Below are 6,809 nucleotides of genomic sequence, written 5' to 3' on the forward strand. Positions count from 1 at the left end.
CCATGAATCATTTATTCTTCTGCTCATTCAGAAAGCAAGAACAATTGCCAAGCAATGGGAATGAAGGCATGTTCTAATGCCTTCAGAAGAATGTTCTAATAGGACAAGACATCTTGACTTTTTCTCTGTGTGTGTTGTTTTTTCCTAACCAAGACACACAAAGAGATGATCAGAAGTTAAGATGGAAGTAACATGAAGGTTGAGTTCAAAAGGTCTAACAATTAGAAATACAACGCAAATACCAATTTCCTTCCTCTTCCCCAGGTAGAAGACATTAATGGCAAAAAGACCACAAAACTTCTATTCTTAATAAATAAATAAATAAAAAGAAAGAAAATAAAGCTGAAAAACCCAAACCCTTATAAATACTAACACTAGTTGTGTTTATGGAGATTAAATAGCAAGAAAATAGGCAAGTAATCAGGAAGAAACTGGCCACATGATTTTTTTTTTCTTTTTAAGTCAATGTTTTAAAACACAGTAATTTATTTGGATTTATTTTCTTGAGTTTATAGATCTTGGGCAACACTGAAAAATCTCTTCCCTAACTAATAATTATGAATTCAGAAATGGATCTCGTTTGGCCTTGAAGAAACTTTTTTGTACTTGCCTTCCATTCTACGTCTGGTTTTTATTTGTCTTAATTTGATTAAAATTTACCCATTCAATGTTCTGAGTTTCTCTAAGGACTGTCGCCATCCATCAGTCTGGGAGCATATTCAGAAAAGAAATAATATTAGTCATGTATATTTTCTGTTCCTGTCAAATCCTGTTTGGCAGTGGCAGAAGAAATATCATATATTTGAAAGACAGCACTAATGGCTTGCTTCTTCGTGCAGTTACAGAATTGGAGATCCTAAGCTGTTTTATGAGAGATGGGGGGAATAGTGCAGATTTTTGAAGGAAGGGAGGATGTGAAATTCAGGCTCAAAGCCCTCATGATAAAATTAATTGAGGAGCTCAGTATAGAAATCTAGGGTGAAACAGGTCTTCATCTTGATTATGGTTTTGTTTTGCTACAAGCTTGTTACTGGCCTGGAGCTGATCTGCAAGGGTGCAGCCTCAGCCGGAAGCAGGACGGGGCGGCTGCACCGCAGCTGCTTTCCCTCGGCACAGAAGCACCCTCTCAAGGGCAGCATGCTGCCCTGCATCCTGACAGCGCTGCTGCGCTTGGAATACGCAGCTCACGAAGGGTTTATGAGACAAACTTGGTTCCTATGCATTTCACTAGGGGAAGGGAAACGACCCAAAGCATGGTGTGTGTTATAAGTTTGGCGCGAGCACAGCTAACCACGCAGGACAATAAGCAAAGCAGATCGTGTTTATGGCTTCCAGGAATCAGCTGGGCTATCTCCTGCCAGCATCCCAGGGGGTTCCTTAACCTGGAGAAACCCGTGATGAACAGAGAAGGCAGTCAGGAGCAAAGCAGAGACCTAGGCAGTCTTTGGCCTCCTTTTCCATTCAGACAAATTTTAAATGTTAAATAAATACTGAAGGAATTGCTTGTCACCACAAATTATTCCTTTGAATGTTTACTGTTCATGCCAGCTTCCCTGGGGTCCTTCCCATTTAGAAGCAACTTTAACAAGCAATCCCATAAAACACTGACCATTATTCCCCAAGAAGTTATGCCTAGTGACTTGTTACACAGAAATATGTTTCCAATTTTGCTTTAAAATGTATTAGAAAGGAGCCCTCAGTATTTTTTGCATTAGCATTTAGTGCCATGTGGAAGTGGCAATTATAAATTGCCACAAGCTGTACTTAGAGCCTGTATTTTTGTTTAACTATTTAGATGATGCTTTTCAGCTCCAGTCTATGCGGAGGCCTGGAAGAGCAACCCATTTGTCATTTGCCTCCAAGGTCCTTGAGAGGGACAAGGATCCCAAGTGATTATCCGTCCGTACAGTCATGCTCTTATTCTGCCCCTCCTTCTGCATAACAGAGGTAGACTGAGCCCACAGCTGCAGGGGCACCCAGCAGCCTGCACAAGGGCTTTGGGTTCCAAGGATGAGTTGAAGGACATGTTGCTCAGCTGCCTTGCTGCCTTCAGATGTGCAGGGGGACTTCAGCAACCCCTTGTGACATGGGAGATATCACATAGGGCCACTACAGACAGCACTCACAATTTGGTCTTTTCTCGCCCTAGTCTAGCATTTCTAAAACAGCACTTCTGCTTCAGAAGGTCCAAATTCACTTTTACAGTTAAAACATGCTACCTTAAAGATTCTCTGACCATCTTCTGTACATAGGGTCATAACACACTATTATTTTTCTGGTACTAACTCTTTGTACCCTGAAGAATATTCAACTATATATATAAATACATATCTCTTTCCTTTCTAGAAAAACGAAAAGGAAACTACCAGAAATTAAGGGCCAAGCTGTCTCTAAGTTGATTTTTTCGTGTCAATTTTAGTGAAAGATACTGTGAAAGATGAAAACCTATTACAATGAAGGACTTGCTGGTGAAACGAGATTCACCTGAGCATTAACAGAGAAGTTGCATGTGCCAAAGTCCAAAAGGATCTACTTTAAGCATTGTGTTACTTGGAATCAAAGGGCAAAAATTAATACAGTATGTTTCTTACATAGAGTAGCAGAATTAGTTACTCTAGCGTTCAACAGTAATAGGTAGGTACTTTGTGCAAGATCCTGTACTAAAAAAGGAAAATACTTGTGCCTTATAATAATAAAAATTTCACATAAAAGGATTCACTTCAGGAAACAAAGGCCCTAAAGTAATACTTTATGCAAATATTATAATTTAAAATTAATAATGAGGTAAGGTGAGACTAAAAACACTGGAAGTTTATGCCTAAAGGGAGCTAAAAGAACTGAAATAAATTTGATAATAATATGTCAGATCAGGCATACAGGATCTCTGAGACTGAGGAGACCTCAAGCAGCATAACACTCTTCCTAGAAGTCTAGGTGTCACTGGTCTGATGAAAGGATTTATGTGCCCTAAATGCTTTTCAGTAGCAGGGGACCGTACTCCTTGGGTGTGCTTATGACAGCAAGGAGTAAGGAACAACATAATATACCCATGGGACAAAACCGGTGATGCTGAAGACCTGGTATCTCCACTCTATACATTGCAGGCACTTTAATTATCTTCTTTCAAACTAGCTCAAGTCTGGTCTTGTGGACTGGTTGCCCATTTGTGGCTGGGCTGCATTGAATGTCGCCCTTGAACACATTTTTGAGTTTCGTGCCATCCCGGCGAAATCCAGTTCCCACACACACACAAACACACCCCGCCAAGATCACTCCATCACTCCTTGAATCAAGGCACAGGAATTGGAAATGACCAGGAAATTTTCTTCAGAATTTCACTCCTGATCTCAGCTCACACACCAATGTAGATGTACCCAGTGATTCAAGAAAACCCTCTCAGACCTAAGCTGTTAAGCATTTATCTTTCACTAAGGAGAAAATGCAGGAGGTCTTTAGTCAATCTATTAAATCTCTGCTCACTCAAATAGTCTCTTCAGCTTCAGTGAAGGTACTTGTGTAAGTTATTCATCTGTGAGCATAATGGTCGCTCAGTTTCACCCTATCAAATTGCACTGTCTGGTCATTTATTCAGGAATTTATTTAAAAGGGACACAAAATGGCCACAGAAGACTTGTTTAGACTGCTTTAAGGGTTTAGTTTTACAAATTATAGGCCTGTCCCTTCAATTTCTTATTACTGAGCTTGTGAGCTTCATTCTCCAAGATGCTGGTTGCTCTGGCCCTTCTCCAGCAAAGCACTCAGGCTGCTGGTTAACTTCTAAGCACGGGAATGATACTTCTGCATGCAATAGTCTCCTTAGGCTTGCACTAAGCAAACACTCCAGAGTCCTACTGGGCCACTGGTAAGTGTTTGCAGGATCAATCCCAATTTCTCTGAGGGGGAAAAAAAAATATTTGTGATTTAGTAAGCACTGCAAAAGGTTTTGCTCTGACATTTTTCATGTATTGTAAAAATCCTGTTAACCACTCACTAGTGTGCTATATTTGTGTTATCTCAAAACGGATACATTTCTCACTTACTGGAACTTTAACAGCTAATAAAAATAGAACTTCTGAACTTTCAAGGACCTTTTGAATAGTCTAGCTATATGAAATGTCTGTACCACAGCAGACGCAAACGGGTGCACAAAGGTCAGCATGATACGTAGTGTGGGCTGGTGCAAGCAATAACCTAGGGCAACTCTTGTATCCTCCAAACAAAACTAAATAGCCACTTACTGAAAATGCAGGCAGCAAAAATCCCTTTGGACTCACTGGACACTGATGTCCGATGATGTCAGATAAATCTCATGCTAAACAACAGGAATATGGCCTTTCCCCCAGGAAGTCAATGGCAGAGATCTCTCAACTTTATCAGCGACAAGATTTCATCCGAGGACTGAAGCTCACAATTTTGTTTTCAGGGAGTTCCTACCTACTTCTGCAGGACCATTTACAGAACTGGTGCTCACAAGACCCTTACAAGTAGCTGTAACCAGTATTATGAATCACTGCTTAGGATGTTTTACCAACATAAGATAAATAGTTTTACTAATGCAGAGTCTTGCCCAGATTCTCCTTCTCTGAGTCAGAAGACTTGCATCAAACTTCAGAGAGACCAGCACTCCCCAAGGATGTAACACTGGGTAAAAGACTAACTATGAACACATCAGAGTTAAGATAAGAAATAGTATTTCACAGTGAAAGAAGCAACTCAGCGTATCTCTGTGCTAGGGACTGGCTTGCCTAAGTTTTGGAAGCAGTTGCTTCCTTTAAGCTGCAAGCAGCATGTATAATATTGATACGTTTACACAATTCTGGCCAGCAACCTAGACAATGTTTCTCAGAGGACATGAGCAGAGCGGAGCTGAGCTCTTTCTCACAGTGTTTATAAAGGGCTGGCAAAGCCACATTGCCAAAATGAGTTATAGCTATCTCCCAAAACAGTCTGAGAGGATTAACTACATTTGTAATTATCACTCTGGGAGGAGGGAAAAAACTGCAAGTTTGTGTAAAAGAAAACCTTTTTGATTTAAGTTGCTGGCACGCACAGTCCAAACAATTTCAAAAGGTTTCAGCTGTTCCTGTCCGAGTGAAATGATGTTTAGGGCCTAACTGTACAACTGCTACTCCAGCTAACAAGCCACACTCGCACAAGTGAGCCCTTCTCCATCAGTACCATGCCTGCCCAAGTGAGGCCTCCTCGCAAGAGCTGAGGCTGGAAGGATGGGCCTCTATTCTGCTATGGTTGTGTTAGCCCTGCTTTCAGCAACGGCGATGAAAAAAGAGGCTTTTTTATGCCGTGGAAATCTGAAGCTGTGTGTAGAAAGGGAATTCTTGCCTGCTAAGAGCATTTGAATTTTTCTGAGCTTGTTATTGAAGTTCAAAGCAGATAAGAGCTCTATCAAGACCTGCAAGCCACTGTAATGCAACATTTATCCAATTTGCAAGGACATTAGCTTCAAAGTTCTCTCTAAAGGCAAACCAAGCTTCACAGGACTGCCAAGCCAAGAAGAAATCATACTTTAACGAAGGTGATACAGGGAAATGCTGGTAGGAGACCAGCCTTCCTCTCTTGGCCACTATTACATCTTTCTTCAAATTGCAAATAAAATAAACTATCCTGTAGAAGTACAGGTAGGTAGCAAGAGAGAAGAAACAGATTGATGTTTAATAAATAATGAAGGAAGACAATTTTACCATTAAGTAGAATTCATATCATAGACTTTTTTTTTTTTTTGAGTTCTTAAGTGTTTTTTTCATCCTATGTATTGATTCTCCCTTTCTGTGCAAGTGGGCTTTTTTTGTATTGTATCTGACTGTAACGACAGGAAAAAAATAATCAAACTGTGGCTGAAAACCTGTCATACAAACATGCTTTGTGTTTTATATGGATGAAATTAGCAAGCAACTCTCAAAATTTCATATTTAAAAATTAATTTCACACAAAATGCAAACTTTTAAAACAGCACCATGGCTTAAAAATCAAATGTTTCTCACCTAGTTTTAAAGTGATGCAATAGAGCAGGTAGCCATAAGTGCAGTATAAGAAACAGCATGTTGAAGTGACATGACACAATGCTGCATGGAGGTGAGTCAGTTCCTTTAAAGTTGTCTTTGCCTGGACAACTGTATCTTGCTCCTTAAGTCTGCTAACTGGAATAGATGACCACACAAGCTTAGCAAAACCATAACAATAATTATTCTCCCATATTCCTGTTTCAGCTGCTTTAGTGAATCTTAATCTGTAAACCCTGGAAGAATAACACACAGATGCACCATTTGACAAATAACACAACGAAAAGGAATCAGTTAGTGTTCAGGCAGCATCATTTACACTTTTGTCCTTCAAATATAAACTATCCATATGCATTCTACCCACCTGAAAAAAATAACATGCTTGCCATAGATCATTCTCTCTTTTTAAAATAAAAATAAAAAAATCACACCAAAGTGAAATTGAATATTCTCAGAAATCTGTACAACCAATACAGTCTACAATCTTTATCCTTGCTCCCACCAAGCAATGTAAACCAGCATCTCTGTTAGTTATTAACTAAGGAAGTGAGCTCATTCCTACACAACTAAAATAGTATTTAAATTTAAATTTAAGTTTGAAAGATCCACTTTAGTCTCCCTACTTAGAAACGGGCTGGCAGCCAAGTTGGCTGCAAACCAGGAAATCAGTGTTTCTCTACACAGACAGCTCCAGATAGGACCTCTTTAACAACTTTTGAGAAATCAAACAGTGAAACAGAAGACTTAAAGAAGATAAAATACCTATAATACCATGTATATATCAAGCTTGCT

Source organism: Tinamus guttatus, unplaced genomic scaffold (assembly GCF_059628265.1).
Source record: "Tinamus guttatus ecotype Peru unplaced genomic scaffold, ASM5962826v1 Tinamus_guttatus_pri_ptg000149l, whole genome shotgun sequence".
NCBI classification, from domain to species: Eukaryota; Metazoa; Chordata; class Aves; order Tinamiformes; family Tinamidae; genus Tinamus; species Tinamus guttatus.